This window comes from Tachypleus tridentatus, chromosome 13 (assembly GCF_004210375.1).
Source record: "Tachypleus tridentatus isolate NWPU-2018 chromosome 13, ASM421037v1, whole genome shotgun sequence".
Classification (NCBI taxonomy): Eukaryota; Metazoa; Arthropoda; class Merostomata; order Xiphosura; family Limulidae; genus Tachypleus; species Tachypleus tridentatus.
This window is the reverse complement of record NC_134837.1, coordinates 108,712,141-108,732,465: the sequence shown is the minus strand read 5'-3', so window position 1 is coordinate 108,732,465 and position 20,325 is coordinate 108,712,141. Positions and strand designations below refer to the sequence as shown.

At 33.2% G+C, this 20,325-nt stretch overlaps 1 protein-coding gene across 4 annotated transcripts in view; it reads left to right on the top strand.

Annotated features, from left to right (window-relative positions):
• The window catches only part of LOC143237063 (bis(5'-nucleosyl)-tetraphosphatase PrpE [asymmetrical]-like), a 36,847-nt gene extending 25,535 nt beyond the window's left edge, over positions 1–11,312 (top strand). For 2 of the 4 annotated variants that reach the window (XR_013019859.1, XR_013019856.1), the window contains 2 exons: positions 5,383–5,447; positions 5,881–11,312. The gene's annotated coding sequence lies outside the window, so the exon portion shown is untranslated. Of the gene's footprint in view, positions 1–4,804; positions 5,305–5,382; positions 5,448–5,880 lie in introns of those variants that run through there. The other 2 variants (XR_013019857.1, XR_013019858.1) reach the window with 2 other exon arrangements.
• Positions 11,313–20,325: the final 9,013 nt, after the last annotated feature.

The window sequence follows — 20,325 nt, the reverse complement described above, 5'->3', positions numbered from 1 at the left end:
ATAATACATTGAAAACAAACATCCAGAGGATGTAGAAAAAGTCCGCCCCCTGAAAATGTTGCTAATTTGTTATATTTTTTATTACATAACAGGAAAGTATGTAAAACTGTATGTTTTTAAAATTAATTTGACAAGATCTGTTCAAACATGGACCAAAATCCTAATTTTAACACTAACTTTCGTGAATACCTGAGTTTTTCATGACTTTAGTTACAAATTCTCATAAAAAGTATTGTGCACCTGTTGTAGTTCAAGTAATTACAAGAGCCAGTATTAAAATTAGTATTTGCGATAATATTTGAACATACCTCGTCGAGTTTGTTCTAAAACCGTATAGTTTTACATGTTTTTCTGTTATCTAATAAAAGATATAACAAAGTAGCAACATTTTTTGGAGGGACACTTTTTATACTCCCCGTATGTCCAAACATTATATTCACTATGAAAATTGTGTCTGTATCTTAAATACCATGGTTGCTTTCTTTCTTTAATCTTTTACTACCTGGTATGTTGTACTACCAAGCTATATATTGGTTCCTTGATGCACATAGCTAAATATCTCCCACATAATATGATTATCCATCTTTATTTTTGCCATAAGAAACTTTCTCACTGTCCCATCAATTAATACACACAAGCATACTAAGCCCCTTCTTTGATCATTGGATACTAGAATATTTCATACTAGAGTACCTGGTGTCTTGCAAAACCCCCACTTTCGTGTCTCTGACAAAACTGTTGGTCCATTTGCTAATATGAGATGACTATTATTCGTGCACTGGTCAATCATAGAAATGGCACTTCCTTCTTTTGGTGAATCTGACAAGTTGTTTTGATTCTGTTTATTTTGGCAGTAGTATCCATAGTGACAGCCATTCTTTCTTGGTCCTCACTGGCACTATCATTGAAAATAGCTCCATCTGCTTTGTTTTAAAATTTTCACTACTGCTTGTTAGTGATAAACTTGCATTCATTTTCAAAGTATCGTATTTTATAACAAATGTCGCATCTTTTTTCTCCTGTCGCTGGTTTCGACTTTAACTGGATATTTTTTTATTTCTCAGTTATACTTCATCCATGGGCTTGCAATTACTGTTCTCTAGCTTAATCATTGCCATACCGTTTGATGTTCTCTCCTTTAGAAATAGTAACACATCGGTTTACCGCGTGATTATGAACTGTTCCCGTATTAGTAGGTCTGCCAGCCTCTCAAAACTTGTCACATTTGGACGTGTCAGTCCATCTGGTAAAGTACTGCTATAGAGATGACACAAACTGATTTACAATTTCTTTGCTATCAGGCTTGACTTCTCTGAAAATCTTCAGTAAGTTCATATCGTTTTAATTTCTCATAACCCATGCCGTCTACTGACGTCATACCTGTGTTAGTTACAGGTCTTTTCCTATGGGAAGTGGGTTAAAACAGACTGCCCAGTCCCCTTTGTCCAAATTCTCACTTTGGGTAAATATTTCTTATTGCTTCAGAAAATCATCCATGCCATCTTTTCATTTATTAGATTTGGTCAGCTTGGACTGAATGGTTTTTCACTCCATTGTTATTTCTGGACTTTTCTGTTGGGTTGCCTTGGCAATCTCAGTTTGAGCTCTTAATCTCTCTGTGTACCGAAGAATTCAGAATTTCGTGATTAAAATTTTCTAAATATGTTTAAGAAGGCAAATTCTGTATTTTATGTCTTATGGCTCAATTGAATATTTAGGAAATACACCGATCTTTCTACTTCCCTTCGATATGTGAAAGCTCCAGTGAAGGAAAGCCTTAAAGTGACATTTCTATGCTGTAGACCAGGGTTTTTCAAACTATGCTCCGAGGAGCCCTTGGGCTCCGCCATAGTTATCTGGGGTTCCGCGAGGAAATTTGAGAATGTTAAATGTTTTTCCTGAAACTGTAAAATTGAATCAGAATACTCTGTATAAAAAAAAAAAATGTATCTTTAATATAGCACGTTTATAACAATAGCTTGTCGATGTGGCACCATCTCAAGATCGCATTTGAGATGCAAGATAGCCTAGTAATTTTCGTATGAAACATCGGTCAACCCTGAGTAGTGATGCCAACTGTCTTTTAAAAGCCAGATCTAGATCAGCGACTAAATTTCTAACGATATTAAACATGACGTCAAAGTTGAAACTTGCCCAAAATGGAAACATTATAATTCAGGTAGATGTAGTGCCAGTTGTTTCAATTTCAAAGTGTATATATACATATATATAAAGTATAATTATATGTATGACAATTATAATTTGTAATTTTTAGGTTAGATTCGTTGTCGTTTTATTTGACAAACTTGGTACCAATGAGCTCTAAACGTCTTAAAATTTTGGTTGAAAAAATAATTGTAAAAATAATAGGTTATCCTTTTCCTTTAGAAAAATATATTAATCTAGTAGCCTGGCCTTTTTTCCACAAATCTTTATTTATGACCTCGGTATGGCAACACTGATCTCATGTCAGTATGTCGTTGTATGATGATAAAACTCGAATGCTTGAATGAGTTTTCATTAAGAAGCTATTTTGTGTCCGTGAAAACACTTTTGAAGCACCAAAAATATAAGAATACGTTTTCAGACTAATTAATAATTAGTTTCCACCCTTATAATTGATTAATGGCTGAATATCAGTAATAAATCTGGTATGAGTAAAAAATCTTCCTCGGCCTAATACGAATTCATCGGTGTTATCGTCATGTGCAACCACTTCAACGCAGGATGATGCAAGAAGTACCGAAACAAGAAAGAAAATAAGGTATGATGAAAGTTTTATTGAATATGGTTCTACATGGACAGGTGATGAAGATGGACCTAGTGAGTTATGTGTTGAGTGATAGTTGTTTGCATCCAGCAAAGTTAAAACGGTATTTACAAACCAAACACTCCCAAATTAAAAAATCCAACTTCTGAGTATCTCAAAAGAAAGTGTTTGTAAGGAAATCTACATTTCGTCCGTTTATCCATCAGAACAACAAAGGTGCTCTTATTGCTTCATATGGTTTTAGTTACCATATTGCAATAGCAGATGAAGCTTATGCAATTGCAGAAGATTTGATAAAACCATGCGCAAAAGATTTGGTAGTGTACGATTGATGAGAAATTTTTCAAAAACATTAACTCTGTGCCCCTTTCTGACAACTCGTTTTCTCGAAAACTCAAGGATATGTCAGTAAATTGCTTAATGGAGTTAATAAGGCGAGAAAAGTGAGTCCATCTTTTTCGCTTCAGATGGATGAATCAACAGATGTCGCAGATTATTCGATGTTGCTTGTGTTTGTGTGCTACGATCACGAAGCTAGTTATGAATAAGACATGCTAATTTGCAAATTTTGCTTACTCAAATAACAGTCGAAGAAATATTTAAACTGGTTGATTTATTTATGGAAGAACATGAAATCCAGTGGCAGCTTTGCTCAAGTATTTGCACTGATGGGTCTGCAACTATGACTGGAAAATCTTCAGGCGTAGTGGCACGCATAAAAAAGAAAAACCCGGACATCGGGAGTATCCACTGCTGTTTTCATCGTCATGCACTTGCAATGAAACGAATGCCAAAAGATTTAAAAGAGGTATTGGGTGATGTCATAAAAATAGTTAATTTTATAAAATCAAGACCACTTAATGTGAGGATCTTCAGTTTACTCTGTGAGGATATGGGAAGTTTGCATAAAAATTTGCTGCTTCATGATGGCTTTCTCGGAAAAAAAGTTCTTGCTCGGTTTTACGAACTGCGTGATGAGATGGATTTCTCTTTATCTGAATGCCATTTTGAACATGCATACAAATTAAGGAACAAATGCTGGATACAGAAAGTAGCTTACCTTTCGGATGTATTCGCCTATCTAAATGAAGTGAATACTACAATGCAGGGTACTAGGGTAACGTACTTCAAAGCTCAAAAGTAAAATGGAAGCGTTAGCTAAGACTTTGGGGCGAATGTATACAAATGGAAGAACTTCATTGCTTTTTGTTTTGTTTTTTTTACTGATAAATGTAACTTCCTCAAGAGAAGATGCGAAAGTTTCAGGCTTGCAGCACATACCTGATTTGTGTACAACCGTTGGGTAGTACGTCCCTCCTCATTTAGAAACATTACTGTGGCTTCAAAATCCCTTTGTTGACTCTGCAAATACCAACGATTTTCCTTTGAAAGAGAAATTGCAGCTTATAGAAATTTCAACTAATTACACCCTGAAATAAGTAACAGAGCTATGAAAATTTTGACGCGTTTTCCAACAACATATCTTTGTGAGAAAACATATTCACTGTATACAGCTACAAAGATCAAATTTAGAAACAGGCTAAATATTGAAGATGATTTGCACTTACAGGTAACAACCATAACTCCAAATATTGAACTATCTTGTGAACAAAAGCAAGCCCATCCGAGCCACTAATAAATAAATACACTATACTTTTACTGATATAAATTTTGCAAGCAGAAATTTTTGAGTAAGTAGAATTAAATTTTTTCTTTAAATATTGATATTTTTAATAAATTTATATTCTAAAGGCTTGACACAAACTTTATATCTGGTGCTAGTGACCGATTGTTTTTATTTTTAGTGTATTTTTTATTAAGGCTCCGGAATGTTTTTTTCTTTCTGATGTGAAGCTCCGCAGGTCTAAAAAGTTTGGGAGCCCCTGCTGTAGACTACTGTACTTAACATACATACGTTCGTTAGAAAGATTAGAAGCTATCTTTAAAGTTCTAATAGCGCAATATAAGATTTTCATAATCCCAGTAAGAGTATATATCGACCTAGATACCTTAAGTTCACTGTTGTTCTTACAGGTGTTTGCAATTATGGTTTGGTTTTTGGATTTTTGAATTTCCTGCAAAGCTACACGAGGGCTATCAGCATTAGCCATTCGTAATATAGCAAGCCAGTCATCACAACCCACCGCCAACTTTTGAGATACACTTTTACCAACGAATAGTGGGACTGACTGTGACGTTATAATGCCTACACGGATGAAAGGGCGAACGTGTTTGGTGTGACGATGTTTGGCATCCACAACTCTAAGATCACGAGTTGAGCACCATGCTGGGACATTTGTAAACGAAAGGTTAAAATGATATACTTTATAAGAAACTATTATTTTTTGTATGCCCTGTTCATGAAAAAAACATGTTTAGCATAAACCTTTGTAACTTTATTTGAGTCTTTCTTTTATGTTTCTGAAGTTGTAAAAAAACATAAAAATATTTATTTCTACCTTTAGACCTGTATAGATAAAGTTGAATTTGTGATAAGAAATCACTATTGAAATTTTAATTATTATAATAACGGCATTTTTATATGAGAGTGTTTAAATTTTGTATGATGTTAAATTAGTTTTTGATATTATTAGATAAATATTCTTATTCAGGCGTCAAAATGTAGGAACTTCAGCACTTCTGAAAGTACGTGAACATTTCGCAAACGAATAATCAGGTAAGTTAATTTACAGATTAGAAACTTTTTTATTTTTAACTTGTACAATATTTAAGATGAGCAAAATATCAACAGAAATAATTTTTTTTTTTTTTTTTTTTAGTTTATGGTTAGAGCGCTTAACACGCAGTCTACAGGTAACGGGCTCACATTTGTTAGGCCGTGGGGAAGTTTTATTACGATTACAAATCTAACTGTTCGATTAGACAGGTTTAAGAGCTCACGAGGGATGGTGTTCATTATTAGTCCTACCTCTATCGGTTCTGAATTAACAAAGGCTAGCCTAAATAGTCTGTAAGTACCAGTTCTCAAGATTCAACAAACTATAGAGTTAGTATTACTGTTAACGGAATTTTATTAGACGTTGCTACATATATGATTCGTTTGGAAATATGGAAATTAAACAGATGGCGTTTTATTTTATTCTTTTCAGATTTTCCTTCGGTCAGTCAGCAGTAAGTTTATTGCATCAAAACAGTAAAGTACGAGTTTCGATTCTCCGCGGTGAACTAACAGCGGATAACCCATTGTGTAACTTTGTGCTAAAACCACAACAACGAAAATAACTTTAAATTTCAGTACAAGTTCTTTAATTGTTTCAATCTGTTTCTTTTTCGTTGTTTTTTTTTGTGTAATGATTTATTTAGTTTTTGTTTTGATGTATTAAATTAAGCGCAAAGCAACGGGCTCTGACCACCAAGGGTATCAAAAGCCGGTTTCGAACCTTGTTAAGTCCGCAGACAAAGGACTCCCCTAAACTTGTGTATAAGTTTATCCACACAACTGGATGAGGTAATTTTATTTAAACACGCAAATGGTTGTAAAATAACCATTTAGCCTCTCTACTTTATATATGGAAGGTTTATCACAGAAACGTCACATTCGTTTACACAAGTCATTAGGAAATTAAGTACAAAGTTGTCACATTCGTTTACACAGGTCATTAGGAAATTAAGTACAAAGTTGTCATGCTGTTCAACTGCAATCTCGTAAAGTTAATAATAAATTATGTAAGAAGCCAAAAGACAAAGAAGGATAAAAATGTACTACCAAAAAAGATTCTGCAAATATTTTGGATTTGAACAAAAACAACATTCTGTAGCTTCTAACGTTAATTAATTAAGAAATGAATTATAATAAAACGTTTACTGATAGTTATATAGGTTAATAGTACAATTGATATTGCCGTGTTATGTCATATCCTGCCTGACACGCAATTATAATCTAAGTTATTATTTTCAATAGTTTTATTAATTGTTGAATTATTTTATTTAAATATTTTATTTTGTAATTGTGATTTATCAAGTAAGGAAGCACATTATATTATAATAACAAGTAAACAAACAATGATTTTATATACTTGCAAGGTCTTTTATTTTATTCATTGTGGAACATCACACTATGTTTTCACAGATCATTGGTCTGTCTTCTTCAGGTATTTTCAATATCTGTCTACTGGTAGGAATTTGTATTTAAAATTTTCCGAGGAAAACCTCTAAAGACAACCAGGGGTGCTCGGAAAGTGTTGTTTATAGTTTTAGGATTTGAAAAGGATTCACATTAAATGGCTTGTTTTCTGAACTTGAGTACTCATCTAACTAACGGCTAATTAAAAAAATAATGTAGTACTTATAGCTCTTCATGGCAACAGAGATCTATAAGTAATGCTACAAAAAATAAATACGGGGGGAAATGGGAGTGTCCCGAGCAAAGTGTGAATAGTTCTAAGCAACACGATGTTTATGTATCATTACAAAGACAAAAGACAGAAAGGTTAAATGCGACGAAAATGATGTCAGTAGGTGATGCGATATAATATAGGTCAAATCTGGTCAAGTGGTAAATAAGGCTAACGTTATTCGAACCATTACCACAGTTTAGTGAGAGAACGTTTGTTTTATCAATTTCTATAGTTTATAAACAGTTTCTTTCTTCTTTTAGATTAGGTTTGGTGTAGGAGAAGAACTTCATCCGAAAGTATTTTGTGACCTATTTCATATTTATGAAATGTTAAATCAGTTATCTGGAATTCATCTTTACGCATCTGAACTTAATGCTTTTTACGTCTTATTTCCAAGGAACTTGACATGTGAGTTATATAATATCCCACCTAAATGTGGAAAAAAATGCATAGATCAAAATGTCATAAGATACGATTTGTTTGTTTGTTTTGGAATTTCGCACAAAGCTACTCGAGGGCTGTCTGTGCTAGCCGTCCCTAATTTAGCAGTGTAAGGCTAGAGGGAAAGCAGCTAGTCATCACCACCCACCGCCAACTCTTGGGCTCTCTTTTACCAACGAATAGTGGGATTGACCGAAACATTATAACGCCCCCACGGCTGAAAGGGCGAGCATGTTTGGCGCGACGGGATACTACTAACGTAGTAGTTAGTGAGTAATGTAATTCGCTAACATAACGTGAGCTGCATGTTCCCCTCCTGATTTACAACTTACCAGCGTGGGCAGTTGTTAGTCACTGTTCAAAAGGTGATAAAGCAATAAAAGGTAATTATAAATAGATGTGTACTGTTACAAACTTAGAGACAATTAGGGTAAATAAATGTGGTTTTCTATTACAATATGAAGTTACCACAGAAATAAAAAAGGGTAATTTAAAGTTTTTGGTGGTTATAAGGTCGGTCAGATTTACCACTCGCGTTCAGAGATAGGTTAGAAAAAATAACATACAAACTATTATGTTTTACTGAAAACTTGAAAATATTTAGGAGATGTTAGAGGTTTACACAAGGAAGTTTGAAATGTTTGAGGTAGAAAAAGTTATTTTAATTTTGATATAAAAATTACTTTTCATACACTATTAAAAACAAATAGGATAGTTGTGTTTTAATGTTTATTTTATTTTATTAGAAACACTTCACCACAAAGTACAATTTTTTGTATGTTAAAGACTTATAATATTAAGTGAAATACTGTCACATTTTGTGACGATAAACACAAAATATTGAAAGTTAAGAGTATTAAATCTACAAAAACTATAAAAGAGCACACGGAAGTCACGTGGTCGGTCATATAGACCGTCCTCTTATTGAAAGAGTTAAAACACGTTAATAGTTGAAAGTGTAAAGTGAATTCAGTGGAATATTCATTTTTCGATCCTTCCATTCCAATTCTTGTCACACTAACCATTAGGCCACATCTTGAATGCAATGTAATAGATAAATAATAAGGATATAAAAAATTGTCCAACACATTCCATTTATCAGGACTCGGCTCATTGATTTCCGCTACTTTGTTGTGCTTAGAATGGTACCTACAGTTTCTTGTGTATAACTGTTCTGTGCTTCAACTGTGTCAATGAATAGAATGACGAACAGGAAGAATTTGAACTTATAGAATCTTGTGATTCTTGAATTCGGTGTATTTTAATGGTTGATCCGAATTTTGCTAGACCTTCATCAAGTGGAGAATCACTATTGCACCACAGATTCCTTTTCGAGAAGCAAAGCAGATTTTCCTCTTTTCCTGTGACTAGTTAAATGCACTTGAGTTGAATGGAAAGGAAACTCTCACTAACTCTTCTTTTGAGTTTATATACTACGACTTCCACAAGTCCTCCTACTTCTGTTTCATCTTCTATTTTGTTCAGAGGGAAAAAATAAGTTCTAACTTTTCGTTCGAGTTTCTAAATTCTACTTTTTCAACCAGTTCTGCTACCCCTCTTTCATCTTGTATTTCTACAGTGTTGCTCTCTCTCTCTTCTTCACCTCTAGAGCAATTGTAAATCAATTTAAACGCGTACAAATAGGTCACGTGGTCGATCATATAGACCGACCCAGCATTGAAAGAGTTAAAAACATAAACAGTTGAGAGTGTGAAACGTGTTCTGTGAAATCTTGATTTTTGGATCATTCGGTTACACATCTTGCCACACTAATGATTAGACCACATCTTGAATACCAAGTAATACATAAAGTAGAAAGATATATAAAATTGTTCTACACATTCCATTTAGAAAAACTCGGCACAATGGTTTCCACTGCTTGGAAAAGCTGGAAACGTTACTTTTTGTTGTCTTCCCTGTGCTTGAAATGGTACCTATATTTTCCTGGGTATAACTGTTCTGTTCTTTTTTCAGTGACTACTTCGTATAGAAAAACAAAAGGAAGAATTTGAGATTATACAGTTTCGTAGTTCTTGAACTTGATCTATTTCAATGGTTGTTTCGTATTTTAGAGAAAGAGTCACTATTGCACCACAGGTTCCTTTTCGAGAAGCAAAGTAGAATTTCTCTCTCTTCCTGTGACTGATTAAACCCACTTCTGTTGAATGGAAGGGAAATGCTCACTAACTCTTCTTTTGAGTTTAAATATTCTACAACTTCCACAAGTCCTCCTACTCCTGTTTCGTTTTCTTCTGTTCTATTCAATAGAAAAAGATGATCTAACTCTTTTTTTCGAGTTTCTAATTCCACCAGTTTTTCTACCCGTGTTTCATCTTTTTGTATTTCTATACTGTTGCTCTCTTTTTCTTCATCACCATTAGAGCAACTGTAAAGCAATTTAATGAGTTAAATATTGTTGTAATAAAGTAGCTACAAATATACTGATGTTATTATTAGTGATAAAACAATTCAATAATAAAAGATCAACATATTACTGAAATTAACTTTGAATAATCCGTCCACGAAGCATTTAATGTTAATTATATTATTTTTTACAGTTTTATCTGATGAATAAAAGATGGAAACCATTCTCATTTAAAACGACAAACAATTTGAGATAAATGTTTTTATTATTATCATGAATTACTGTAATGGTTCATGATCGTTATCGCCCAGGAATATGCTCAAACTCTAATAAAATAGCGGGTAAAAACTACAATAAAAAACACCTATTTTTTGAAACAACTATCGAAACCTCCATTTTCAGTAGTTGAGACCACCCAAACATTGATAATAACTAAAATAAGTGAAAAAAAAAACACATGAAATGTATTTAGGAGGTCTTAAGGTTTACACAAGGAAGTTTGAAATGTTTGAGGTAGAAAAAGTTATTTTAATTTTGATATAAAAATTACTTTTCATACGCTATTAAAAACAAATAGGATAGTTGTGTTTTAATGTTTACTTTATTTATTAGAAATACTTCACCACAAAGTACGATTTTTTGTATGTTAAAGACTTATAATATTAAGTGAAATACTGTCACATTTTGTGAAGATAAACACAAAATATTGAAGTTAAGAGTATTAAATCTACAAAAACTATAAAAGAGCACACGGAAGTCACGTGGTCGGTCATATAGACCGTCCTCTTATTGAAAGAGTTAAAACACGTTAATAGTTGAAAGTGTGAAGTGTATTCAGTGGAATATTCATTTTTCGATCCTTCCATTCCAATTCTTGTCACACTAACCATTAGGCCACATCTTGAATGCAATGTAATAGATAAATAATAAGGATATAAAAAATTGTCCAACACATTCCATTTATCAGGACTCGACCCATTGTTTTCCGCCACTTTGTTGTGCTTAGAATGGTACCTATAGTTTCTTGTGTATAACTGTTTTGTGCTTCAACTGTGTCAATGAATAGAATGACGAACAGGAAGAATTTGAACTTATAGAATCTTGTGATTCTTGAATTCGGTGTATTTTAATGGTTGATCCGAATTTTGCTAGACCTTCATCAAGTGGAGAATCACTATTGCACCACAGGTTCCTTTTCGAGAAGCAAAGTAGATTTTCCTCTTTTCCTGTGACTGGTTAAACCCACTTCTGTTGAATGGAAGGGAAATGCTCAATACCTCTTCTTTTGAGTTTAAATATTCTACAACTTCCACAAGTCTTCCTACTCCTGTTTCGTTTTCTTCTGTTCTATTCAATGGAAAAAGATGATCTTCTTTTTTATTTCTATACCAGTTTTTCTACCCGTGTTTCATCTTTTTGTATTTCTATACTGTTGCTCTCTTTTCATCACCATTAGAGCAACTGTAAAGCAATTTAATGAGTTAAATATTGTTGTAATAAAGTAGCTACAAATATACTGATGTTATTATTAGTGATAAAACAATTCAATAATAAAAATTCAACATATAACTAAAATTAACTTGAAATAATCCGTCCACGAAGCATTTAATGTTAATTATATTATTTTTTACAGTTTTATTTGATGAATAAAAGATGGAAACCAATCTCATTTAAAACGACCAACAATTTGAGATAAATGTTTTAGTTATTATCATGAATTACTGTAATGGTTCATGATCGTTATCGCCCAGGAATTTGCTCAAACTCTAATAAAATAGCGGGTAAAAACTACAATAAGAAACACCTATTTTTTGAAACAACTATCGAAACCTCCATTTTCAGTAGTTGAGACCACCTCAACATTGATAATAACTAAAATAAGTGAAACAAAACACATGAAATGTATTTAGGAGGTCTTAAGGTTTACACAAGGAAGTTTGAAATGTTTGAGGTGGAAAAAGTTATTTTAATTTTGATATAAAAATTACTTTTCATAACTATTAAAAACAAATAGGATAGTTGTGTTTTAATGTTTATTTTATTTTATTAGAAACACTTCACCACAAAGTACGATTTTTTGTATGTTAAAGACTTATAATATTAAGTGAAATACTGTCACATTTTGTGAAGATAAACAAAAATATTGAAAGTTAAGAGTATTAAATCTACAAAAACTATAAAAGAGCACACGGAAGTCACGTGGTCGGTCATATAGAACGTCCTCTTATTGAAAGAGTTAAAACACGTTAATAGTTGAAAGTGTGAAGTGTATTCAGTGGAATATTCATTTTTCGATCCTTCCATTCCAATTCTTGTCACACTAACGATTAGGCCACATCTTGAATGCAATGTAATAGATAAATAATAAGGATATAAAAAATTGTCCAACACATTCCATTTATCAGGACTCGACCTCATTGATTTCCGCCACTTTGTTGTGCTTAGAATGGTACCTATAGTTTCTTGTGTATAACTGTTTTGTGCTTCAACTGTGTCAATGAATAGAATGAGGAACAGGAAGAATTTGAACTTATAGAATCTTGTGATTCTTGAATTCGGTGTATTTTAATGGTTCATCCGAATTTTGCTGGACCTTCATCAAGTGGAGAATCACTATTGCACCACAGGTTCCTTTTCGAGAAGCAAAGCAGATTTTCCTCTTTTCCTGTGACTGGTTAAATGCACTTGAGTTGAATGGAAAGGAAACTCTCACTAACTCTTCTTTTGAGTTTATATACTACGACTTCCACAAGTCCTCCTACTCCTGTTTTATCTTCTTCTATTCTGTCCAGAGGGAAAAAATAAGCTCTAACTTTTCGTTCGAGTTTCTAAATTCTACTTTTTCAACCAGTTCTGCTGCCCCTCTTTCATCTTGTATTTCTAGTGTTGCTCTCTCTCTCTTTTTCACCTCTAGAGCAATTGTAAATCAATTTAAACGCGTACAAATAGGTCACGTGATCGATCATATAGACCGACCCCGCATTGAAAGAGTTAAAAACATAAACAGTTGAAAGTGTGAAACGTGTTCTGTGAAATCTTGATTTTTGGATCATTCGGTTACACATCTTGCAACACTAATGATTAGGCCATATTTTGAATACCACGTAATACATAAAGTAGAAAGATATATAAAATTGTTCTTCACATTCCATTTTGAAAAACTCGGCACAATGGTTTCCACTGCTTGGAAAAACTGGAAACGTTACTTTTTGTTGTCTTCCCTGTGTTTGAAATGGTACCTATATTTTCCTGGGAATAACTGTTCTGTGCTTTTTTCAGTGACTACATCGAATAGAAAAACAAAAGGAAGAATTTGAGATTATATAGTCTCGTGGTTCTTGAACTTGATGTATTTCAATGGTTGTTTCGAATTTTAGTGAAAGAGTCACTATTGCACCACAGGCTCCTTTTCAAGAAGCGAAGTTGATTTTCTCTCTCTTCCTGTGACTGATTGAACCCTCTTCTGTTGAATGGAAGGGAAATGCTCACTAACTCTTCTTTTGAGTTTAAATATTCTACAACTTCCACAAGTCCTCCTACTCCTGTTTCGTTTTCTTCTGTTCTATTCAATGGAAAAGATGATCTAACTCTTTTTTCGAATTTCTAATTCCACCAGTTTCTCCACCCGTGTTTCATCTTGTATTTCTATACTGTTGCTCTCTTTTTCTTCATCACCACTATAGTAACTGTAAAGCAATTAAGTAGCTACAGATATATATTGATGCTATTATTAATGCTCACATATAGAATGGTAAAAAGTCAACTTGTAACTGAAATCAATTTGAAATAAAGTGCCCATGAAGCGTTTAATGTAAATTCTATATATATGTTTTTTGTTTTTTTACCTTTGTGTGATGAATAAAACAGGGAAACCATTTTCAATTAAAAAGATAATTCAGAGAAAAATGTTTTTTTATTATTATCATGAACTACTATGGTGTTGATAATCGTTATCACCGAGGAATCTGCTCAAATTCTTATAAAAAAATCGGAATAAAACTACAATAAAAACCAGACTTATTTCTTGAAACAACTATCAAAGTCTCCATTTCCACCAGTTAAGAACATTCAACTTTGATAATAACCAAAATAAGTTATTTTAGGATCGTAGACAAAATTAAAATTTCCCCAGTTTTTCATGTTATAATTACTTTACAAGCATACAGTCAAACAAGCTGGGTATACATGAAATGCTACGAATATCCATGACCTGTTTAAAAAATACAATCATTTTTCACTGAAAATTAATTTACATCGGAATAGTTCTCAGTGGCACGGCGGAGTCTCTGCGGACTTAAAACGCTAGAAACCAGGTTTCTATACCCGTCGTGGGAAGAGCGCAGATAGCCCTTGTGAAGCTTTGTGCTTGACTTCAAACATATTTAAAGATGTGTTATTACTGTGATGGTCCTTTAATTAACTGCCTTTCTACTCGACGCGTGTTTTCACGAAATCTTAGGCACAAAGTCACGTTAATAGTAAATAATTACTTTAATTTTAAAAAATATGGAGCTTTATTTAAAGCAATGTTTTAGACATTTTTGTCAGTGACGTATTTAGGTAGAGACTAGAGGGGACTTATCACCGGGACCAGTATTCTATGTAAAATTACATGGGAGATAGGGCCCACACAACCTTAAATCCGCCACTGATAATTTTTTTTTTTAAAGGCTGCTTTTATACCGTTGAAATGTTATACGCATTTAACAAGGTTGTGTCTTACTCTAGACGAATATTTGTCCATTGCCAACGGCAAAATACGAGATGACTAACAATTGAGAACATAAAAAATAAAAAAGTAAGCGCACAAAGCTGGAGATCCACTGCTGGGAATTGGCTCAAACTACAAATGGCTGTGATGACTTCACTATAAAATTATTGTGAATGATATCTACCATATTCTGGAATCGCACAGCAATTTTACAAACCTGAAAGAGCATTTTTAAATGTCGTATTGCAAAATTCTAGAAGTCTTTCACTTTTCGCCATAAAAACTTACAGTGTCAGTTGGAAATGAATCTTTGTGATTTGTTCAAGTACATTAACTGGAAAAATGCCACGTGAAAGGTTCCCAATTTTACTAGGTTTTGAATAGTAAACGAGCACCATAAAACATTTCCCTACTCAGGCTACAGTAGCGATTCTTTCTAGTGTTTCCTATAATTAGCTTCAGTCGTTGGGACATGTTTAGTATTTATTACCACTACATATAGCACTGTTTCATGTAGCTTTTGCTATTTTCAAATAAATAGTTGGTGTTATTAAAGTACTCGTAAATGTTCTTGATAACTGGTGAATTATTCAAAACGTACGCTGTTGTATGTTTTCCCATCATTATTTGTGTCGCCTTATTTCAGCAAACGCTTGTGCGCAGCAGGGTGGTGAAGAAAATACACATGCGCGTCATGTAAACCTATGGAGTGAACATGCTGCTGTGTCTGTTTATATTGCATTAGTCTGTCATGTAATATTGTAGAATAAACACTATTCCATGTTAATGAGATTTCTTTGTTGCTGCTCGTTTTCTTTGACTTACACTGTGACGATGATGGAAGCCATTCATTAAATCTGTGATGACACAATCTTTGCCTTCAAGAGGTTTCTTAAGAACTACAAATTCTAGTTGTATGGTTGGAAACATAATATTTACATTTTGATTCAACTTGTTTCCGTATACTTTAACCACTAATATCTTCCCTTTTTAAGTTAACAATTTTTACTAATCCTGTTATTATTATCCATCTGATTCCCCAGGAAAAACAAATACACCTAATGTTTTCGGTTTATGCCTTTTTCAAGAGTTTTTAAACGTCTTAAGTTACAAATTTTAAATTATAGTAACCGTAAAAGAAAACTAAAACTGCAATTAAATGATAGAACAGTTCAAGGTAAAGTATTGTCGAACAGGTTAAAAGTCGCCAACACTCATTAAAAAAGAGAAATCCTAGATGAACTAATATTACTTTTAAAAGGGCCAGGAATTTTATCTGTAAATTGTATCTTTGCTGGAGCCTAATGCAAACGAAGCCTAACATATCAATCGTGTCGAGAAAACTAACTTTATTACCTCATCTAGCACAACTCTATAATTCAACTGAAACAAAACAGAAAACTTTTTAATCAATGATGACGAGAAAACCCGCTTGTAGAGAAACATATATATATGTAAAAACGGCTCGTTTGGGTTGAGAAAATTTTTTTACGTAGAGGAACGAACAATGTTTCGACCTTCTTCGGTCATCATCAGGTTCATAAAGTTGAAACGTTGTTCGCTCCTCTACGTACAAAATTTTCTCAACCCAAACGAGCCGTTTTTACATATATAGAAAACATTTTATTCGATCAACATTTAATTACAAAATAAATAATAATATACCTTAAAATAAGAAGAAAGACATAACTGAATTATATTGTACAGAATAAAAATGTAGCGTAATCCAATCCCCGTCGCACCAAACATGCTCGCCCTTTCAGCCGTAGGGGCGTTATTATGTGACGATCAATCCCACTATTCGTTAGTAAAAGAATAGTCCAAGATATGGCGGTGGGTGGTGATGACTAGCTGTCTTCCCTCTAGTCTTACACTGCTAAATTTGGAACGGCTAGCGCAGATAGCTCTCGTATAGCTTTGCGCGAAATAAAAAAAAACAACACCGTGGAGTTGTTTGTAACGCCCCCACGGCTGAAAAGGCGTACATGTTTAGTGCGACCGGGATTCGAACCCACAACCCTCAGATTATGAGTTGAACGCCTTATCACAATTGGCCATACCGGGCTCTTATGGATTTGTAACGCTAAGAGATTGTTTCAGTGTAATTGAGCCATACACAAAAAAAATATGTAAATAAAAACGCGCAGAGAAAATGCAGGACGAAGTTAAATAATGGGGGGGGGGACACTACATAGAGTGGTAATAATATGTAGGAAGAATTAATTTGACACAACCGTTTCAAACGTAAGGCCTTCGGGTGGTGTTTGTTTTAGTCGTTTATACAGAACACATTCTTATATCACAAAGAAATTTAATAATAGGAGAAGAAGCCGAATTATTTTAGTGTTATAGTTTGTTGTGTGAGGTTACAAAATTGATGAATCAATTATTGTAAAGAGGTGACGTTACATGAATGAGAAGTAGAAGGAAAATGTGTAAAGAAACATAAAGCTGTTACATAAGGGGTAATAGTAGGAAAATGTCAATTGTAAAGTTAAAAAGGCAAAGGTAAGATTGTTAAATAGTTATAGTATATTCGTAAACTACTTGTTCAAAAGTATATATAGTAATGTAAATATATGGGTGTGTTGGGCTAAGGAGTTTTCTAGAGTACATTTCTATGACTTATTGGCGATAAATTCAAACAATACACGAATAGTACGCACTCCACTTGTTTTAAAATAATATATTTAAAACAAGATAAACATATGTCGAAAATCTTTTACATTATGTAGATCATAGTTTCATCTTAAATACCATACAAGTATTCTTTCCTTCTTGTTTTCAAAAGTCCACTTAGGCTAATTCAGTTGTTTTAGAATCCAAATTACAGACCTATCTATTTTTCTCTACTTTTATTACAATAGTATTACGAAATAATTCACTTACACTGCTTTGTGAATTACCACAATTATATCTTGAACTTCTAATAATGTCTTATTTTCGTTAAAACCTACACAGGCGAGTGTGTGTGTGTGTGTATTTTCTTATGGCAAAGCCACATTGGGCTATCTGCTGGGTCCACCGAAAGGAATCAAGCCCCTGATTTTAGCATTGTAAATCCCTATACTTACCGCTGTACCAGTGGGGGACCACAGGCGGGATCAGTTAGTTTAAAATACCCTTTGGCAAGACAAATAATTCTTTTTCTATCAATCTGTTATTCTCACTTTAAAATATGAACCGTTTAGGCTATTTAATCCCACTTTCCTCTGACCTCTCTTTCACTTGATTTAACTTCACTTCCCTGGTTTGGTTGCAGCTATTTGAAACCCTACGGGAGATATTTTCTGACCCACTTGTCTTATATATATATCTTGTTCTTTAAACTACTCAATTTTGTCTTAAGCTCAGAATTAAATAAATGTTTTTATTCAACCTTGTTTTAAGTTATCGACTGTTCAAGATAAAGAATGCATCTTATTATCTTTATTAGTCAAAATTTATAACCCATCCACCTCATAATTATCAAATATAAGTCTTTCTCTATCATCCCTCAAGGGTCTTATCGCCGGTCTAGCAATTTCGTCACCTTTAAGGTATTTAAAGATATTCTGACTGATAATTTTCACATTTTCAGTTTTTTTTTCTTTCATCCACTTCGATGTTCCAATTTCATGTTCGACCAACATTCTTGATCTTTGGTAATCCTGTAAGTTCCTCATTTCCCTTTACATTTGTGATGTTTTACTTTACTTTTATCTTTTGCAACATTTGTGAGCCAACCTGATTCTTTACTAGCAGTAATCATTTCCTTCTGTAAGAAATACGTCTTGAATATTTAAAAACTATCTTTAAACTTTTTCCACATCTGATGAACTTTCTAAATAGCACAACTGCCCAATTCACAAGAGATAATACTTGTAACCATAGAATAGTGATTCCTGTTTTTCATATGCAGCAAAACATCAAAACCTAATAAACAAATGATCACTTCGACCCAATTTCCACTCTTTCAGATATTTCTGTGTTAGAGGTTAACACTAAATTATACATGAACTTTACGCTTCTGAATGAAGAATGAGTAAAGAAACTAAAAATCAGAAGTTATTAAAATCCGTTTATCTCATAACGAACAACTAAAATCCGTTTAAAAACACTTTATTAGAGATGCGTATTAGAGATTTGTTGAAAATAACATCTTATAAAACGTACAAATAACAATGAACATATCTCTAACTTTGTCAATCTTTCAGACATAACCCACTCTGAAGCATAATTCGGTCTACTTAGTAAAAGTCTTAACTTCTACCAAAATAACAGCTATGTTAATGAAAATTGTCTATGATCTGTTTAAAAATATATGATCATTTTTCACTGAAAATTAATTTACATCCACATTGCTCTGAGTGGCTCAGCGGTATGTCTGCGGACTTACAACGCTAAAAACCGGGTTTCGATACCTGTGGTGGGCAGAGCACAGATAGTCCATTGTGTAGCTTTGTGCTTAATTCAAAACAACAACAACAGCTATAAGTGGCAGAACGGAGTATCTGCGCACTTATAACGCAAGAAACCGGGTTTCTATATCCGTAGTGAGAAGAGTGCAGATTGGCTGTTGTATAGCTTTGTGCTTAACTTCAAACGTAAAACATCATTATAAATACATAATAACTGTGATGTTCCTTTAAGTGGCCGCCTATGTACTCGATGTGTGTTTACGCTAAACCTCAAGCACAAGATCACCAGACTTAGTGAATAATTACTTTAAATTTAGAAGACATGAATATTTACTTAAAGCGATGTTCTAGACATATTTTGATATTTTTTTGCTGCTCGTCGTTCGTTACGTTACACTGTGACAATGATGGAAGCCTTTCATTAAATTTGTGATGATACAATCTTTGCCTTCAAGAGGTTTCTTAAAAACAACTGAACATTTGTTGTTTTTGTTACTAATGTTGCATATCAGGACGTGTCGTTATTTTTTGTTGTACGTTTGTTATATTGCGTGGAAAAAGCCAATGAAGCAGTAAAGGTTTAAAAACATACAGCATTCAAATAAACACATTTTGTACGTATGTAGCTTAATATTTGTGCTTTCTCAATTGGCATAAAATACATAAGAAACAGGTGTTAATAAAAACTGTTTATATAAAATAGGGTTAAAAAGGTTGAGAAAATAATATAGACATTAGTTCTAACCTTTGGTTTCGAATCTTTAGTTGTAGGATTAAAAGCATATTTGCATATTGATTCAACTTGTTTCAGCACATTTTAGCCATTTATATTTTCCCTATTTAAATTATTTTTTTTTACTAATATTGTTTTATTATTATTCCAACTGATTCCCCTCCCAAAAAAAATCCCCCTAATGTTTTCGGCTTACGCCTTTTTCAAGGCTTTTTAAACGTCGTAAGTTACAAAACTGATTTTAAATTATATTAACCGTTAGAGAAAATAAAACTACACTTACGTAATAAAACAGTGCCCGATAAAGTGTTGCCGAACAGGTTAAAGTCGCTAACACACATAAAAAAAGGAGAAATCTTAAATGAACTACTATTAGTTTTATTAGGGTAAGAAATTTTATCCTTGTTTTAATTCGAAAAACACTACATGCAGTTTCATTAGTGTAATGAAAATAAATCCTTTATTGCATGTCCGGAATATTTATTAGGCACAGTGCCTAAGGCCGACGAAAACTATGGGTCCATGAAAATTAAAAGTTAATTTTTGG